The sequence below is a fragment of the Acomys minous genome, assembly GCF_964271855.1.
Source record: "Acomys minous genome assembly, chromosome: 15".
Taxonomy (NCBI): domain Eukaryota; kingdom Metazoa; phylum Chordata; class Mammalia; order Rodentia; family Muridae; genus Acomys; species Acomys minous.
Window position 1 is genome coordinate 37,557,871 of NC_140497.1, and position 19,721 is coordinate 37,577,591.

General features: G+C 39.5%; 1 protein-coding gene and 1 long non-coding RNA gene across 13 annotated transcripts in view; one reads left to right on the top strand and one right to left on the bottom strand.

Moving 5' to 3' along the window:
- TENM3 (teneurin transmembrane protein 3) overlaps window positions 1-19,721 on the bottom strand; it is a 2,605,219-nt gene that overhangs the window by 986,463 nt on the left and 1,599,035 nt on the right. For all 11 annotated transcript variants that reach the window (XM_084760481.1, XM_084760480.1, XM_084760467.1 and 8 more), the window contains exon 7: window positions 13,373-13,535. The gene's annotated coding sequence lies outside the window, so the exon portion shown is untranslated. The remainder of the gene's footprint in view (window positions 1-13,372; window positions 13,536-19,721) is intronic.
- On the top strand, window positions 1,255-10,123 carry LOC311584466. 2 transcript variants are annotated; one of them, XR_014774897.1, is made up of 5 exons: window positions 1,255-1,824; window positions 4,935-5,026; window positions 6,419-6,578; window positions 8,257-8,353; window positions 9,710-10,123. It is a non-coding gene; the product is annotated as an uncharacterized lncRNA (long non-coding RNA). The 2 variants fall into 2 exon arrangements; XR_014774898.1 differs by lacking the exons at window positions 8,257-8,353; window positions 9,710-10,123 and having other exon boundaries at window positions 6,419-6,804.

Sequence of the window (19,721 nt, forward strand, 5' to 3'; positions counted from 1 at the left end):
ATCAAAGTAAACAGAAGGAGTTGGCAGTGATGCAGGCCAGAAAATAGATGCTTCCAGCACAAGCTAATTTACTGCCCCTTTTAAAAAATATGTTCTTTACCCTAGCAGTGAACGTTGAATGATTTTTATTTGCCTCTTCAGCTGCAGGTAAAGAAGATGAAACTTCTAAATCATGGGGCATGTGAATTATTTGGGCTTCTGCAACTATATCTGGCTTATTTTTCATGTACGAAGTAGTGTATGAATTGATAGCCATTGTTTTTACTAACTGGATATAAGTGGGAACGTTTTTGAAGACGCGAAACAACGTTGTGCTAAGGTCGTCAGCTTGAAGCTCACAGTTAGGCATGTATGGGGTCATTTAGATTAGCTTTCTTAGAGAGCAAAATTGGTTTTAGTATCTGAGAGGAATTTTCTAGTGTATATCACACCTATATACTGTGACCTCAGGAAAGCTATAGCACCTTGTACCCCCAGAGAATGCAGACTTGAATCCCACCCTCTCTCTTGGACTCCCTCAAACATGGAAAACATGACACTATGTTCAAATTCAGTCCATTGTTTTCAGCAACACCGTAGGCACGCTCCTCTAGCTGGTTGCCCACAGAAGCTCCATGGCAGAATTCCCACAGGATGACAGAGCCCGAGACACTCTCCCTGTGTTATTACGGTGTGGAGAGACTTCTCATTTACTGCTGGTGAAAAGTGTCTATTGTGGCTTCTAATAAAAACGTGTGAAGCCACATGGGTGCAAAGTAATTTTTTTTTCAGCTCTTCAGGAAACTGGTGACAATGCTAAGTTCACTGTTTGCGTCCTGGGTGTGAAGTATTTCACCCTATCCCGTGATGGCAGGTTTTTTTTATCCGTGCTGTAGCCTGTTCTTACAAGCCACATAATTGGAATTGGATTTCACACGAGGCCAACATTTCTTTTTGTGGATTGCGTATGATTGTTCTAAACACAAAACAGAGTAAATTACATGTGCATCACATGAGAGTGTTAGCAGTCTCTCGGTGTTCAAGCATGTGTGCTTTGCTGTGTTGCACAACGCTGACAGGATACAGGGCTTGGGAAGGCCTAGGCCGCCCCGCGCCTGATCACAGAAGGGAGAGCACTTCAGGTTTTCCTGTAAACACGTTTTAGCCGTCAGTAGAGTTTGCTGGTTGCCGTCCCTAACACTGGCTTTTGTGCGGCAGTTTTGACAGTTGCACTGCTCGCAGCAAACTGCCACCACTGGAGTTTGTTCTGCTTCAGTGCTGCTTGACTGTCACAGCCTGTCACCAGGCAGAAAGGCTCTAAAACCTCAACCCCGTCCGACAGGGTTTAACCGTTCCCATTACTCCTGTTGCCTTCGCGGGCCACCTTGAAGCACGCAGGGTACAATTTCACGCCGCCAGCAATACCTGTTTCATAAGCTCTGTTTCTTCCATTTTCTAAAAAGCGCCATGATAAGCTCGGCTGTATTGAGGAAAGGTAAAAAAAAATTCAGAAGACAGATTCATCTATTTATTAAATGATAGATTATTGAAATCCATCTGGTGTGGATGGGGTCACGACGGCACAGCTTTCCTGTCCTCTCTAAGCTGCAGTGGCCTTTCTTGGTATCCGTACCACTTTGACAGTAGGGAGGGAGGTGGCATTTCCTTTGTTTCACAGGAGCGGTGCAAAAGAACTAGCTATGTCTTGATCATGGAAAAGATGCAGGAGGCGACACCTGCAGCTGCTTTCTCCAATCACCCAGTGTCTGAGAGCTCTCTGTCCGTTACCTGCGCGTCTTGTCTCGTCCACTTGCCTGATACGTGGCCAACTCCCCTGGCGTACAGGTACTCTCTGAAGATATTGAGAGGTTTTTTTGTTTTGTTTTGTTTTGTTTTGTTTTTGTTTTTTTTAAATGTCATCCCAAATCTTCAAGAAAGGGATTTTGTTTCCATGTGATGAGGTTTTAGGGCACCAGAGATCATGTATTGGATTCTGTTTTATTTTTAAAAATAAGAGCAGCAATACAGGCCATAAACTTCAAACCTCTACCCAGATCTAGCCAATGGACAGGACATTCTCCACAGTTGAGTGGAGAGTGGGGTCTGACTTTCACACGAACTCTGGTGCCTCATATTTGACCATGTCCCCTGAATGGGGAGACCTGGTGGCACTCAGAGGACGGATAGCAAGTTACCGAGAAGAGACTTGATACCCTATGAGCATATACAGGGGGAGGAGGTCCCCCTCAGTCACAGTCATAGGGGAGGGGAGTAAGGGGAAAATGGGAGGGGGGGAAGAATGGGAGGGGATAACCATTGAGATGTGATATGAATAAATTAATAATAATAATAATAATAAAAAAAGCAGCAACCAGTGGTGATATTCCCCAGGACCAGGACGGACACACAGGAAGTGCAGCAAACAGTGCTAGTATTGAGCCCGGGAAGATCGGCCAATCTATGACTGTGCCGTTGGTTTTTGGTGGTACTTTTCTGTCCTCACATCAGAACATCAGGCACTGGGAAGGCGGGAGCAGAACATGGCTGAGGACAAAGCACAGGGATCTCTGTGCCGAAGACGAGGACATGTGGTATCTCCTGGAATTCATCTTAGAGTTCAAAATTGTCTTAGGCCAAAGGAGGCACATTAGCATTTAATGTAATGAATCAATTTCTGAACAGTTGCTTCAACTTCCCAGAAAGCAAAACAAAACAAAACAAAACAAAACAAAACAAGAAAGACTGTAAGAGAAGAAAATCTTTATAACACCTTGGAAAGTTCACAGAAGTCACAATGGACTTAACAACTTGGAAACTTGGAATTTTAAGGTACATGATAGGAAACATTTTCTTTCCCCTTTAATTATTCTTAGAATATAAGGCAGTACACATAACCTTGTGTATTGGATATGTGGACATAGCTACTAATCTATGGTCCCTTTAGCTATAGAACTTCCCAAGCAACTGGAGTTGGCCTAAGCCTAGGATCTTAAATAAGAGAAGCTAGGAAGAGCTCATCGGCAGGCAGAGGCAGCAGACAGCTTTGTGCTTGAGAGCTGATTTTCAAAAATCAAACAAAGCGTGCAAAGGTAGGGTACCCATGAGCAGAGGGGACCTTGGACCCGCACAGTGGCACTAGTACACTCGTCTCAGGTTGCGGATTATATTAGTCAAAGGTAGTTATGAAACATGGAATAGAAATGTCATGCGTAGATTGCTCTTGGACACTTAGAGACAATTTACAATGTCCAGGTCTTCAGTGAGAGTTGTGGGCGTGGCCACGTGAACTTGGCATCACAATCCTCAACAATGTAGTCCTACTGAGGTCCACTCACCTCACAGTCACAAGGACTAAGGCCCATCCACACTGGATTAATAATCGTATTTATTTAAATGAGATAACATCCCAATCACCATTTCTATGTTAATGTCCTTCCTATTGAAATGCTTTTCCTTTGTCTTTTGAAATGTCATCTATTTTTGGAAGACACATTCAACCATGTTTCTTATTCAGGAAACGTCTTAGTCTTCAAACCTACTATTTTCTCTTTTGGAACATCGAAATTATTCTCTCTCCGTGTGTGTGTGTGTGTGTGTGTGTGTGTGTGTGTGTGTGTGTGTGTGTGTGCGCGCGCGTATTATACTTTATACTTGTTCCCACTCTAATATAAATATGCTGATTATCTTATTTTTATCTAGGACCTAGAACACAGAGCCAGCAAGTAGAAAGCCTTATTAACTGTGATATACCTTATTCATTATTATTTCTTTTTGCTGGTAAAACTATTACAGATAATTTCACCTCTGTTTTTGTTACAAACAGCAGTAGGATCGCTGCTTTTTTTATTTGATTGAATTATTGTGATCAGTAAGCTGATTTAGACCCTAGACAATAGTTTAATAGTTTAAATATCTACCAGCAATACAACCATAATTATTGTAAACAGGATTTTTCAGTTGTGCTTGGTCTCCTATGATCCTAAGTACTTAGGAGGCTAAGGCTGGAAAATGTATCACCAGTTTAAGGCTTACCTGCTCTGCAAAGTGAGTTCAAGGCCGATTTGGACATTCTAGTGAGACTTAATGTCAAAATAAACAGTAAAATAAAGACAGATGGATATATACAGCTCAGTGTGGGCCACTTGCTTATCATATGTGAGGTCATAGTTTAAATCTCCAGTACCATAAAATAAATAAATTAATGAAGGTAAGGTTTTTTTCCCCCAAGAAGCATACTTTCCAAATGTATGCAGTTGATTCCTCATATTGTTTTACTACCTAAATGAACATCCAACTCCTATTAGCTAGAGATCAATCTCCAGTGTTGCCTGCTGGCTGAGAAATCCCAGGCCAGCATTTTGATGCACTCACAGTCACTCAGAACCTCCTTTGTACCTAGTGTCCTGTGTTGGTATGACAAGCAGGGAAGTCTCTAAGCTTCCCTGCCATCTGCTTGTTCAAAGCAAGAAAACAAACAAGATACCCACAAGCAATAACCAGTGCCTACGGCATTTCTTTGGGGAACTGAAATGGTGCGACCTGTTACCAACGTGGTGTTCTTCCAGTGCATTCTCCACGCTGCAGTGGATCGCAACGGAAGTCCATTGGAGGCATCAGGAGTCTTCGTAACAGCCCAAGTCCTATGCCCACCTGTACAAATGTTTTTATATGCTGAACTCATGATGAATGCACGCTATTTTTCTCCCCCTTTCAGTTTTGCAACACAACTGTGGGTATTATCCCAAAATAGCTGACTGTTAACTAGACAGCTAGCCAGATCTATAATGCTCCACGCGGACCCTGGCTGGTACGTCTCCATCTGCACAGCCTGCTGCCTGCCTGTTTTGAATTATGGAGAGTGGGGAGAGGGGAATCCAATAGACAGGGGTGCCGAGGTGTAAGCTGAGCAGCCCTCGCCCCAGTGTGGGAGACGTTTTTCTCTTTTATGCTTTCAGAGTAGCTGATTATATGGGACCCCGACCAACCTCCTCACTTTAAAAGTCTTTCTGCGTGAAGAACACCTGACCTAGAGTTCTCCGAGTACCAGGTGCGTAGATCTGATTACCTTCAGGTGTCTCGATGATAATTTGTACACGTGGATTTTTAGCTCCTTTCAGCTTTTGTACCTGCTGCCCCCTCCCGACCCCGTCCTTCAACACTTGAATACTATTACCTTGTTTCACTAAATAGTATACTACGCACTAAGCCAATACGTATTGTGTAGCTGAGCTGCAATTAAATCTTTTCCCCATAGGTTTTCACTAGGAACACCGTCCCACTGCAGTGGGAGTGGCTGCAGGGCAAGGGCTGAACTGTCCCCAGGAGATGCATCGTGTCTTGACACTTGTTCCATTGCCCCTGAGCTATTTTTAATTGATTTTTTTTTCCTCATGGCTCTTTCTTCCTCTCCCTACCTTGGTCACATTATATGCCACATTAAAAACAATTTGATTTTATATTTCAGAAACCAAGGTAGGGATTTCTAGTGAGTTGGCTTTTTCATGATGTTTCTCTTGTTCCATGGTTTTGAAAATAAAGGCAGGGCTTTGTCATTATGATTATTTTTTTTTATAAAAAAAATAATTAAAGGCTTTTTTATTTTTACTTTATGCGTTTGGCCATTTGCCTGCATTTGTGTATGTTCACATGTGTGAGGCATTGCCTAATGAGGCCAGAAGCTCGTGTCGGGTCCCCAGGAATGGGAGTTACAAGTGGCTGAACTATGTCTGGTGGTTACTGGACTCTGAGCCTAGGCCTCTGGAAGAGCAGCAAGTGCTCTTTAGCTGCGGAGCCAACTCTGCAGCCTATGGTTATAAAATGACAGCTCTGTTACGTGTGACAATACGTGCCACCTTCTCTATTTTGTTCTTGATTGACACCCGCATTCCACTTTAAATCCGAGTGTAGCAACAAGGGATTTCAAGAACTTCTATTATGAACGTCCTTGTGAGAAATTACAGCTGGTGTCCTTTCCGATACAGCGCTCTGGCGCAGAGAATCCTAGATGAGGGTCAGCCAGAGACAGTACCACAACAACCGGGCATATAGGAAAGAAATTAGGAGTGGAGTCCAGGCTGACGTTCAGCTGAGGCTTTTCAAAATAGCGAATTTGACAAAAATTGATATACTAAGCAATAAATGATGTTAGGAAAAAATAGGTAAGAGTCAAGATGATCGATGACAGTGACATGTATTCTCACCTCCCAGAAGGCAGTAGGCTCAGGGATTTGCGGCTGAATTTGGACACTGGCTGTCTTGCCTTCTTTTCTGTGTCCTTATCTTACGGGTCAGACTTTCCTTCCCTTACCACCTAGAGATCGTGACCAAGGTACTCAACTCCCCAGCACACATACAAGATACCCCTGGAATAGAATGAATCCCTGGTGAAGGAGGGGCCTGCTCACAGCTTCGATCTGTGATCACATGATCTTTTCTGCAGAGATGACAGTTGATGCAGGAAATGATGAAGCCACCGCTGCCGCGCAGCACTGAGGGGCTTCCTTTCTGTTACCGCACGTGTGAAGATGTGCAGCTGGCTGTGGAGCCCAGGGAATGTGCCTTGCCACAGCATGGAGTGGGAGCTCTCAGAATGGCCAAAGGTGGACAATCAACATTTGGGCAACTATGTCTGCTAATTGGGTTTCATTTCTTTCAATGTGGGAGGGATTCTATTTATATAAGAGATAACATGAACTCTGGTGCCACATATTTGGCCATGTCTTCATGGATGGGGAGGCCTGGTGGCACTCAGAGGAAGGATAGCAGGTTACCAAGAAGAGACTTGATACCCTATGAGCATATACAGGGGGAAGAGGTCCCCCTCAGTCACAGTCATAAGGGAGGGGAGTAAGGGGAAAATGGGAGGGAGGGAGGAATGGGAGGATACAAGGGATGGGATAACAATTGAAATGTAATATGAATAAATTAATAAAATATATTTTAAAAAAGAGATAATTGAAGACACAAATATTAATCCAGATGAATAAAATAATGATCCTGGGTAGATTAAGAGGCATATTGGGGGAATGGGGGCATTTCTACAGCCTTTTTTAATTACCTTGTCTGTAGTTATTTGATCTGTATATTAAGCAACCTCTGCTTATTACAGTTACAAAGAATGGGTCAAATTTGATGATTAAGTATGTCAACTCAAAAGAGACAGTCTTAAAATTCTACAGTTGTAATGTGATGTTCAACTTGCAACAGCCACAAAAGAAGCTGAACTTGTTAATACATCCACCATCCTAAATGTATACAATATTGGTAATAAAAGCACAGAAATATAATGACTTAAAAAAGAAATCCTCTTTTGAAACACTGCTTGCCACCATGCTCTGCAGATGAAAAGCAAGGAGAGACCTTTTTTATTTTTATTAAAGTCACAGACTTGCCCTCAAACACTTTTCTTTTGAGTGGGCAGAAATGAGTTTTCTCTTTTTTAAAAAAGGTGCTATTTCAAACAATGTGTTTCCCTGTGATAAGAGATCTGTTTTAATGTCTTTACAAAAGGAGACCTTCAAAATGGTATGCAGCAGGGGAAAGCGCAAGATTTAACAAATCGCGTGGATTCCAGAAAGACTCACAGTTCTGTACAACAGCCTTGCCCCTTGTCAAGTGTTCTTAGGGATGCTGATTTTTTTCCCTCAAGATTCATGCTAGATTTATTTGTTCGTTAGTCCTGTTTATGAAGCAAAACAGCTTAAGGGGATTCACTTTAACTTTCTTAAGTTATTAACAGTCACCTTCTGATCTGATGTCAACATACCTTTTCTCTAGAAACTGAATAACCAATTTTAACATAAGTGTAATATATATACATAAATACATTCATGCAGATAGATATAATATGATATATATGAATTATATATATTATTCTTTCTCTGTTTTGCCACACAGGCAAATGATAATATCCAGAGTCTTATATAACTTTAGTAGGCACCCTCTAATTTAGAATTTAAGAAATATGCTTAACAGATACTTTCAATTTAGCCAAATTATCTGAAGAATATTTTAGAATTATTTTTGCCATACTCCAGATTTACATTGTGGCACAATAATTTTATCATGATATAGGCAATGACATCTGGCTCTCGGCCTCTTGTCTAACAATATACTAGACAAGAATTATTACTCCATAATTTACACCCTGTCATGCCTTATTGCTTAATTAAAGCACAACCTTCCTCCTCATGACAAGCAATTGGACTGTTAACATTATAGATGATTATCCAACCTAACATATTTTATTTTTACAGCCTTCTCTTTTCATGTACACAGGATGTTCCATCTCAGGTACATCTACCTCTGAAAACATGAAAAATCTGTTTCCTTAGTTACCTTCTGGCTACTGTACAAACTGCCACTAGCAAGACCGGTGAGGAACTATGTGTTAGGAATTTGTAATTTAGACACAAAAAATAGTAGCCCCACGTCTCAAAGCAAATAATATGTGCTGGCAAATTGAGAGTTTATTTATTTTTTATCATCAACCAAAATAACAGTAAGAAAAATGTGTACGTGTATGTGTTTGTAAAATGAATGTAAATATGTAAATGTGTAGGTCACACATATGAATTCCTGAAAAGTCTACCGAGGATCTTAAAAAAAAAAAAAAAAAAAAAAGGTAAAAGAATAAGTAAATGTAGGTCTGGAGAGATGGCTCTGGACTGAAGGGCTTGTTTCTTTTGCACAGAACCAGAGATGGGCTCTCAGCACCCACATTGGGTTGTCCCTATACAGCACTTTTAGCTTTAGCCCCACAGGATTGACACCCTCTTCTCGCCTCCACGGGCATATTGGTAAACACACATGTGCAAATAAATAAAAACAAAGAAAAGGATACGTCTACGATAAAAAAAAAATTTCCCATCATTTGACTTTAAAAATTTTTTTTGCTGTTTTTTTTTTAATGCAGTGGCAGGGATTTGAACCCAGAACCTTCTCATGGTAGAATATGATCTTACTCTGAGAAATGACATTCTATTTGTATTCACTTTAGTATACAATGCAGTTCAAACACACTGAGCTCCCTTAGATTCACCTTTGCATTTAATCATAATTTAATTCAAGTTTAAAAATCTTGAGGGGCTCAGGGAAGACAGAGCAGTAGCTACAGTGTTGGCAAGCATGTGTTTAGGGTCCTCAGCATTGATGTAGAAACTGGGCATGGCAGCACATTCTTGCAGCCTCTATGCTGAGGGGACATCTACATATGCAGACACACGCATGTGCATTCACACACATATACACCCCATACACACATTTTAAAAAATATACTTAATATGATACTAAACTTTCCATCTTAACACATTTTCAAAGAAGACTAGAACAATCCTTGAGGAAGAGAGACAAGGTGAGGACGTCAACAAGGAATTTCTAATTTCATTATATAACAAAGCAGAGCATGATGGTATAGGAACCAAAATAGTTTGATTGTAGAGGAAACTTGTTGAGAGAAGGTCAAAGCTCAATGTCAGTCTAGTCACGACTACGGAGATACACATTATGTCATTTGCTTTAAGTTTTTAATTAGACACTTAATAGATGGAAATGGCTTATGACACCTTGTTTGTAATAGTCTTCGTTATGTACACTTTTAGGTAAAATTATAAAATATATTATCATTTCTTTCTCAACCATATTAGTCTCAGGTGCTATGAATTATTATCTGGATTGTTAAGATAATCACCCGACAATCAATCTTTTCTGCTTTTCTTCCTCTTAATTATAGTCTCAAATTTGCAGGAACATCTTTTGAGAAAAGGAAGGGAACCAGCAAGAGAGTAAAGGGAAGAGCACAGGACCGTGCACGGACACTAAGAACAGACAAAACAGCATATATGCATGCAGAAGTCACAGTGAAAAAAAATCTGTGTATGTCAGCAAAATTAATTTAAAGTCTGTATCAGCTAATATCTAGCTTCAAATCTTCCTATCATTCATATCTCAAAATGTCACTTATAAACAGCTCTTCTCTATAGGCGAGAAACGATGGTAGTTGTGTGTGGTAATATCACTGTTTTCACTCATTTTCCTGCCCATGCTAAAGAGATTAGCATGTGCTGTGTTGTTGCTTCTAGCAATAGAATTCTTCCATAGATTGCTTGCTTCCGGGTTCTTTCCTCAACCTCATTCAAATCTTTCCTCAAACATCACTTTCTTAACAAGAACTTCTTTTATTTACAAAAGTACCTGTAATGTTTCTGTTTCAGTTTTTCAGTTGTACATATCAGCAGATTCCATCTGGATATGAACACGCGTGTGCGTGCGCGCGCGTGCGCGCGCACACACACACACACACACACACACACACACAAACACACACACATGCACATATACTGTGTTTTGTTCTGTTCCCATAAGAAAGTCAACCCCACAAGGCCTAGAAAGTCATTTTATTTTAGAACCTAGTTTAATCAACATTGAAAATCCTCATTGATATTTGTTAGGAAACGTATGTGTGGCATACAAATATTTAAGGGGATATAAATTTTTTTATTGAAATTTAAAAAATTATAAATGGTATCTGTGTTGGATTAAAAAAAACTATTGTGGGTATCTGTGATGTTTTTTTCTATATTAATTCATTTATTTAATCACTCTACAGCCTGATGACAGCTCTCTCTCCTTTCTCCCAGTTTCACAATCATCCCCTTTCCCTCTATCTCCCTCCTCCCTTGAGAAAGGGAACCCCCCCCCCCCATGGCTACCAATCCACCCTGGAGCCTCAAGTCACAGCAGGACTAAGAGCATCCTCTCCCACTGAAGCCAGGCAAGGCAGCCCAGCTAGGAGAAAGAGATCCAAAGGCAAATAACAGAGTCAGAGACAGCCTCTACTCCCATTGCTAAGGCACCCACATACTGGCCAAACTGCACATCTGCTACATATGTGTATGGGGTCTAGGTTCAGACCACACATGTTCTTTGGTTGGTGGTTCAGTCTCTGTGAGGCCCCATGGGCCCAGGTTAGTTTACTCTGTAGCTCTTCTTGTCATATCTTACACACTCAATCTTTCTCCTACTCTTAAAATACGCTACCAAATATTTAACAATAAGTCCACACAATTTAAAAAAATACCATCAAGTAATTAACACAGAGATCAAACAGTAGTAGAATATTAACAAGCTACTCAGATGGGCAGCTGAGCATCTGAAGGATAGTTTGAACTCTAATGGAACTGTAGGATGCCTAACAAATTACCGGAGTCCCAAGCACAGGGTAAGTGTTCTGTTTGGAATATGAGAGATGAGTCTACTGAGGTTGCATTGTAGTGTGTGTGTGTGTGTGTGTGTGTGTGTGTGTGTGTGTGTGTGTGTAGGAGCTTAGTGCAACTCTCCATGTGTTTACTGTATGACTAGGATTTAATGAAGCCACTGGAAACTTGGATGTGGTGGCCCATGTTCTAAAACAGAAGAGTTTACGAGCTGATTTTTATTAGCTTGAGTGATAGGCTATTATGTTAATGGTTCCATTCGAGGCAAGGTGGCCCTTGCTCATCTTAGTGCTGACTGCTTCATTTGGTAATGACTTATAGCTTTCTGTCAGACGTCAGCAGCATAATTACCCAGCCCATAGGAAGAGAAGAAAAAGTTAATACTCTTGGAGTACATTTTACATACTTTATATCTAAGAGTATCATCACTGTAGTATTATAAGAGTACCTTAAGTTTTATGCTAGCTAAATTAAAAATAATTGAATTCCAATAGAATTATCTGCCAATGTTAGGAACACATGGCTACTTTTTCTACTAATAAATATTTCTATGAATATGAGGCTAGTGGCACGCTCTGTGATAGCACCTTTTCACAATTATTGAACTCACAAGTTCTTGAGGGAGTTGAGTCATTTCATGAATAATTTCATAGAGACCCACTTCAGGCATCACACCTTGCTTACAATTTAATGTGGGATGAAGGGATGTTATGAACATGCAATTGCAGAAGAGGAAAGTAAACAACAGCCTGTGGAGACATAGGTTTCTTGCTCAATTAGATTGAGATAATTTTTTGAACAGCAATGTTATATTCTGTAAACCTCATCTGCTTTGGTGCATTATATCTAGATAGCTTTAGCCACTAACTCATAAAACAGCCACTGTTTTATGTTAGTTCAGCCACTGATGGTAAAGGTAGTTTATGATTTTTTTTTACAAGATTAAATTAGTATTTTGTTGATATTTCTCAGTTTTTATTCTACTTCTAAATTTTCCCACAGGTAACTAGGATTGTTGATAAAGAAGTGACCATGTTAAGGTGTTGTTTTAGGTGGAGCTCCAGGTTTTTCTTGAAAGTCTAGGTCCAGCAGAGTGCTGTGGGGCAGAGATAGAGAGAGAGAGAGAGAGAGAGAGAGAGAGAGAGAGAGAGAGAGAGAGAGGAGGCGCACATATTCTTCTAATGCTTGTGGTGCTTCAGGTCCTTGAACGATTCTTCCTGTCCTTGTTCCTAGTTCACATCAGTTCCCTGAATATTTCATGAGTCTATTTCTATTTCCTTCTATGCTTTTCTCCATATAGTTTTGTTTAGTGCTAATTCTTGGGTATTTAGATTTAGCCATTCATTTGATATTTCTAAACTTAAGCCAGTGTCTCTAGTGTCTGTCATATTTTTTGCTGTTTTTTACACTAATATTCATTTAAAAATAGAATTTTGTGATTAGTAATTACCCAATTTAGATTTTTTTATGTAGCAAGGCTCAAATCCTATTTAAATTTTTAAATAATATATATATATTAGTAATATGATTTAAAGAAATAATTTAATGTTTTATAGTCCAACATAGCTTCATGTACTCACCTAAAAAACAGGAATAATCTGTGAACTTTGCTTTAGATTATTAAGCTATTAGATTATGCCAAATGATCTATTAGATTTCAGCCAAGTAGGAGCCTTAGTATATCTATCCTTTTTTTCAGGATGAAATAAAACAGAAAAGAAACATTTTAGTATCATCTGTGACTAAAGCTGGGGATTGGCTGTATTTACAACTAGGTAAATTTCTGAAAACTAAACTCTAGGACTAAGATTAGATTTGATTTCAAACAATCTCTTCATAGCATATGCACTGGTTGCTACGCGACGCAATTTAATATCAACAAATGATGCCAAGTGATTTTTTTTTTACATTCTGTAATTGGCTTGCAAGTTTTGCTGCATGAAACGTGTAAGGAGAACGTGACTATTCAAACTCAAATGGTTACGTTAAAATGTTAATTTTTTTGTAATTAAAACACACACACACACACACACACATACACAACACAAAACCTACAACCTAACCCTGAGGAAAAGAGCCGCCTTCTGTGTTGGTAAATGTGCAATGGCTTGGAAAGTCCTTCTCCACCCTCTGGGAAAGCATACAACATATTGAGTAACTTTTAATGCTGGTCTACTCACCTCGCTTCTCGGATGAGTTGGCTGTGGAAAGCCTATATAGAGGCAGAGCTCAATTAGTGTAATTTATGTATCCTTGGACGTCAATCATTCCTGTTGAGAGGTGGGACTCACAGGCTCTCAGTGCATTAATTAAGAGCCCATCTCAGCAGAGCCATCTTTCTACCTAAGGACCAAAAGGAAAGTTTTAATTAGATTTTTAAAAGCAAGTATGTCATATATGAAAGCAAGTGTGGTTCTTTAGTTGGCATGAAAGGCCACAACTGGAAGGGAACCTTCAGAACAATACAAAGGGCACCAGTTCTCAATCACCTGTGACATTATGAGAAGGGGAGAACCCACCCGAAGCATTGGTTTCCAGCCTGGACAGTCACTTCATGGGAATCGCGCAAGTTTTGACTCTGTTGTTTCCCTGCCAACATAATTATTGGACCCCTGTCTAATTATTGATGCCGAGCTGATGCTGATCAAGTGCAATTATGATGTGGAGGGCAGACGGCGTTTTCCTCTGATGACTGCCTTTTGTTCCAGGCTTGCTTTGCATGGAATAGGCAATGGACAATACAATGCAAGTTCAGCAGAAGGGAGTGAGGGAACTTGCACAACGCATCAATTTCATTGGTCCGGTGATGGAGTGAGTGTGCCTTTGCTGGCTAACCTAAAATTACAGGGACTCCGGAGAGGGAAAACAGGGCTAGGCCCACTGTTGTCAGCTGCTTGAGAGAGTCTGTTCTCCTGGAACGGCTTGTCTGAGGCCATCAAACATACTCCTTAGGGCTCACTTGGGAAATAATAGATACATTATTGATTAAAATATTTATAAATTCAGGGAGGGAGGACAAATTTTAAAAGCCAGTTCGGATTCTAGAAGGAAAAGCTACCTACTAATAGCCATTAACCCTTCCCGCTCCATCACTAAGGGAGAGGACAGAATACATTCCACGAAAAACAAAAAACAAAGGTGTTCGCTGATTTCCAAGAAAATGCAAATTGCCGAAAGCAAAGGAAAAACAGTAGAAAAACAGCAATACGCCATAAGTAATAATGTGTAAGTTCTGGAAATTAAACATTCCAAAAGATAAACACCAGAAAAGGCAGAAATGTAAGATTCCTGCTTTGGAGAAGGTTACAGACCGTGGGGGAAAGATACACATGATCACACTGAGCTCAAAATAAGTGATGCAATCTTATGGAGGCGTTCTAGCAAACACAACTGGTGCAATAGAGCGATGCTACAGAAACCAAAGAAAGGACTGTTTTCTGGCTCAAAAGACCAGAGAGTCTCTGGTGTCTATTGCTGCCTGCATATTTCATCTTATTTTTTTTTTGAGGGGAGGTGTTTAGGAAGGCCTATTACTGTATACACTATAAATTTACCACCTAACTAGCACACCTGACACGCACTGAACAACAGCAGCAAACCTGACAAAAGAAACTATAGATTTTACAGGTATATGGCTTGTGCAGTGTGTGTTTAAATGAGAGGATATAATGGTAGCCTCACTAGAAAGACAGTTTGTCAAAAGAATAAAGCTGGAAAACTCTATCTCCTCGTTTATGTTAATGTTCATAAAGATGTTTTACAATCCTTTCTCAGCTCTTTCCTCCCCACACATTTTCCCAGCTATTTTGCCTCATTTATTGTGCATATAATGTTTATTACACAATGCATACAGTAGCACTCCCTAGACACAAGCTGGCAATTGTGTGGGTTATACCAATCTTGTGTGCATGATTAACTTACATAATATGGCATCCTGCATTGGAAGGCCACGGTGGTGTCCTCTGATGCATGCTTTCATTTCCATGGAAACCAAAGAAAACTACAGAAGTCAAACTATCTCTTGGACATATTGTGTTTAAGGATGTCCATATTTTAATATTAATAAATGCGTGTGGTATTTTCTTGGACAGCATGTTTAATTTACTTTGATTATTTTTAGAAGAAATATGATAGGCACTTCTCTCTTGTCACAAGACATTTAAACTTAGCCTTGTGGCCTGATAGCTTTTTCCAGTGATACTGTCCACGGCCACTCCTGTGTACCCGTCATCAGGTCACGTGTCCCACATTTCTGGTGTAGGATCTCAGCAGAAAGAGTATGTGTCAGAGCAGGAAGCACATTTTTTTAATGATTTTAGTTAAATATAGGAATTGAACCCAACTTTATGGTTTAGAGTTAAAAGAAACATTTTTCTTAATGAAAATGTCTTGTATACCTATACAAATCTGGCATTTCCTGAGTTTTCTTCTTCTTTTTTTTGGGGGGGGGGAGGGAGGGGCATTGAGTAAGGATCTCATGTAAGCAGGCTGACCTCCGTCATTTGGCCTCAGACGCCTAAGAACTGGGATCACAGGCATTAGTCACCATGCCCACCTTGAAAATGGTCATATCTGAACCTTTGGGATTTTCTACTAGGATAGAGATGCAGGTCGAATTGCAGGGAGGACAATGGAAGTATTTAAAGTTGAGTGGATGGCTCTGAAATTGACCACCATAGCAGGATAACCTACTAAGGAAGACACCTTGGTCTGTTTGGAGATGGGCAACCAGCAGAAAAGCCAGAGGTCAACATTGACCCACACAATAGATGCTATAGGAAATTTAAACCATTTCCTAAAGACTGCTAGGTTTTGCTCACTATCTTAAATAAAGCACAGTTGGCTTGGTATTATTGTAATGGTATCTGGGTTTATACAGTCACATCCGGTTGGGTGACTCTGGAAAAGTGAAAACATAGTTTTCATCAGTTAGACAGGTGCATGTTTTGAACACTTGGCTGTTTCATTCACCAGGATTAGCCAGACTAGTGTTTATTAATTTACCATGTGTTCTGTGCTCATGGGATTCATATCCAAAGGCAAGCTATAATGAAGCTGTAGGGAAAATGACCCAGTTCTATGCTGCCTTATCACTGGTGATTAAGTGGGGAAGAACAGGCTCGTCCGTCGTCTGACCTCCTTTACTTTTCCTGAGAAATTACACTGGAAGGAAGAAACATTCCACTTTAGAATGTCTTGTGTGAGAAAAAAAAAAAAAAAAAAAAAGGAAAGGAAAGGAAAAACAAACCAGGCATTAAATCAGAACCTTGGCCTTAAAAACTCATGCAGTCTAGGTACCACAAACTGTGGAGTTGTAAGAGCTTTTAAACAATAAAAACACCAAATATGGATTTCTTTTATGTGTCAGGTTAGTGATAGTGAAATTTGTTGTCGGAAATGTTATTTCTGTTGATGCGATCCTATGCAACAGACTTGGAAGCAGGAATTCAAGCCAATTCAGGCAGAGGAAGCCTTACTCCATCACCTGCTTGGACAGTGGGTCTCAACCTTCCCGATGAACCCCAAATCATAAAATTATTTAATCACTGCTTCTTTTTTTTAATTGGAAAATAAAATTATTCATATTACATCTCAATTGCTATCCTATTCCCTCCCTCCCTTCTGCTTTCACCCCATTCCCCTTCCCTATGACTGTGACTGAGGGGGACCTCCTCCCCTTGAATATGATGCTAGGGTATCAAGTCTCTTCTTGGTAGTCTGCTATCCTTCCTCCAAGTGCCATCAGGCCTCCCCATCAAGGGGACATGGCCAAATATGGGGCACCAGAGTTCCTGTGACAGTCAGTTCCCAGTCTCCACTTAGCTGTGAAGAAAGTCCTGTCCCTTGGCTAGATCTGGGTAGGGGTTTGATGACGACTGCACATAATGTCTTTGTTTGGTGCCATAGATCGAGCAGAACCCCTGGGCCCACTACTTCTTAACCGTGATTTTGCAACTGTTATGAATAACAATGTAAATATGTGATAATGTAGTGTGATCTTAGGCAATTCTTGTGAAAAAGTCGGTTGAGCCTTCAAAGGGGTTGTGGCCCACAGGTTGAGAACCACTGTTCTAGGATGTGTGGGGCTGAAGAACTGCGCTGTATTAATGGTTTGTGGTCTCCTTGTGTAGACAGATTTTTTTTTCCCATAGGCCACATAGGAAAGATGTCTGGGTGAGTTATCAGTCTTTTATCTTTGACATTTTATTATTTAGTTTTTATGCTGGGATATTTTATTGTACATGAGCCCGAAGGTTTTCTGCTCTCATGTGTTTATAAGACAGAATAATAAATAAATGATGATTTAGCATGGTGTTAATGTCAGGACTGAAGTGAGTTTCATATTTTGTAAACCTTTTCCCAATTCTGACAGAGGAAAAGCGATTGGTTTCTAGTGACTTTTATGACATTTAAATCATTAGAGGGACTAGCTCTTAAGTTTTATAGACACTGGGTAGTGTGAGTGTGGTGGAGTAATGCTTACTTGTACTGTGGTGCAAGTGCCACGTTGGCTTCCTGTGATTATTTTATCTTTTAATAATAACGAGGAGAGCACGTGGTTCAGGAGCACTCTTTAGGACATGTTCTTCTGTAAATATCAAATTAAAATACCAACTCTTTATATTTGCAGTTGTCAGAAGTGTGACTACCAAACTATCTGTACACTTTAAAAGTGAAGCAACTGTGGTGAAAGAATAGTAGGAAAATCCCTATTTATTTAAGAAAATATGATTGTTTTATGTAAGGAGCACTTTACATCTCCCTGTAATTCCATATGTGCATATTAACAATATGTTTTCTATGTATGATAATTGCATCTTTATTAATGTAAATAACTTCCTTCAAAGGACAAGGGAGAAACTTTTTAATATTCAACAAATATTCAATATTTCCAAATAATCTTGTAAATGTCATGACATTTGAAAAGATTTGCTTTTATGGGGCTATTTCTTTGAAGTTCTTATAGAAACTCCTCATAGGAGACTTTAAATACATATCTTTAGTTATTCTCTGATGTGTTTCAACACTCTCCCCAACAGTAACAGTACACAGATCTTCCTCTTTTATTTCTATTAATTACAAAGAAAAGAAAAAAAATATAAGGAAATATTTTTCATTACTCTGAAAAATCTTATTAGCTTATTTGTTTAACCAGTTCTATTTCAGTGTAAAATATGACTGTCTTTGATAAGGTATTTTGCGATCAATATCAGGTGAACAAAAACCTTTGATTATTTGTATCCATAGATGTTCAGATGTATGTTCAATACTCTCAACTGTCGACCTAATGAGCTCTAGAATCACCAAGGAGATTGGCCTGTGAACATGAGTTTGGGGGATTATATTGATTAGTTTGATGGAGGCAGGATGACCCAACTGGAAATGACCCAGTAGGACCATAGGACCATTCCTAGGGCTGAGATTCATATTCCTAGAGCTGAGATTCGTGTGTGTGTGTGTGTGTGTGTGTGAATGTTAGGAAGCAGAGGCAGTTATCTTTCTACTGACTCTGGACACAATGGGACCAACTTCCTCAAGCTCCTGCTAACATGATGGGTGCATTGTATCTTAGCTCTAGCAGGCAAAATACATCCCTTCTCATTAAGTAATGTAATGTAATGAGAGACAAGAAAATCTTGAGTGTTTTCCACTGTTAGTCTTAAGGAGACTTAGACGTGCTCATGAAAGGAAGTAAGCAACTGAGAGACCTAACAGATTGACACTTCTGTTTTCTTCAATGAACATTTGTTGGCCCCTTTCACAAGTAGCAAACACCATGTTGTAATCAGAGAGTATGAGGAAATAAGCAAACTAGATGGACAGCCTGTCCTCATTAAGCCTTCATTTTATCAGATAGATATGGGGGATTCTTATAAAGATTTCAATACATTTTGACCTAGTCTGTTTCTATAGTTATTCATTTTAATAGCATCTGGATACTATTATCTGTTCAGGGATGTTCACTTTTCTAAAACATTACAATATATATTTTTTTAATTGAAGTCAGATTTGCCACATAAGATGAGTGAAAAAGCAATTCTAAATTACTCCTAGGCATTCAGTTTAAAGAGAAAATTTCAAAGATACATTTATGGCTTAATAATTAAATCTGGGTGAACATGCCTGCTGGGAACTTCTACAGTAATGAAACAGAATGGCAGGTTTCACACCACAAACAAAGGACATTTTCTTTCAAAGATTTGAGTCACAGCATATTAGTATTTAATTGATTTTGCATTTTGATTTTTAAATGCATAATGTCAGAATTCCTCGGTAAGAAGCTTTGGGTAATTATTCAAGTACAATCTGAGAAGCAGGGAATAAGACGCAAGTTCTCAACAACATCATCACTCTTTAGCAGAAACTACAAGTGCCTAAAATATTCAATTCTGATTTCATGGATCCCACATCTGTTTTTTTTTTATTTGTTTGTTTGTTTGTTTGTTTGTTTTTCGAGACTGTATTGCCTTGGCTGTCCTTGACTTGCTTTGTAGACCAGGCTCGCCTCGAACTCACAGGTATCCTCCT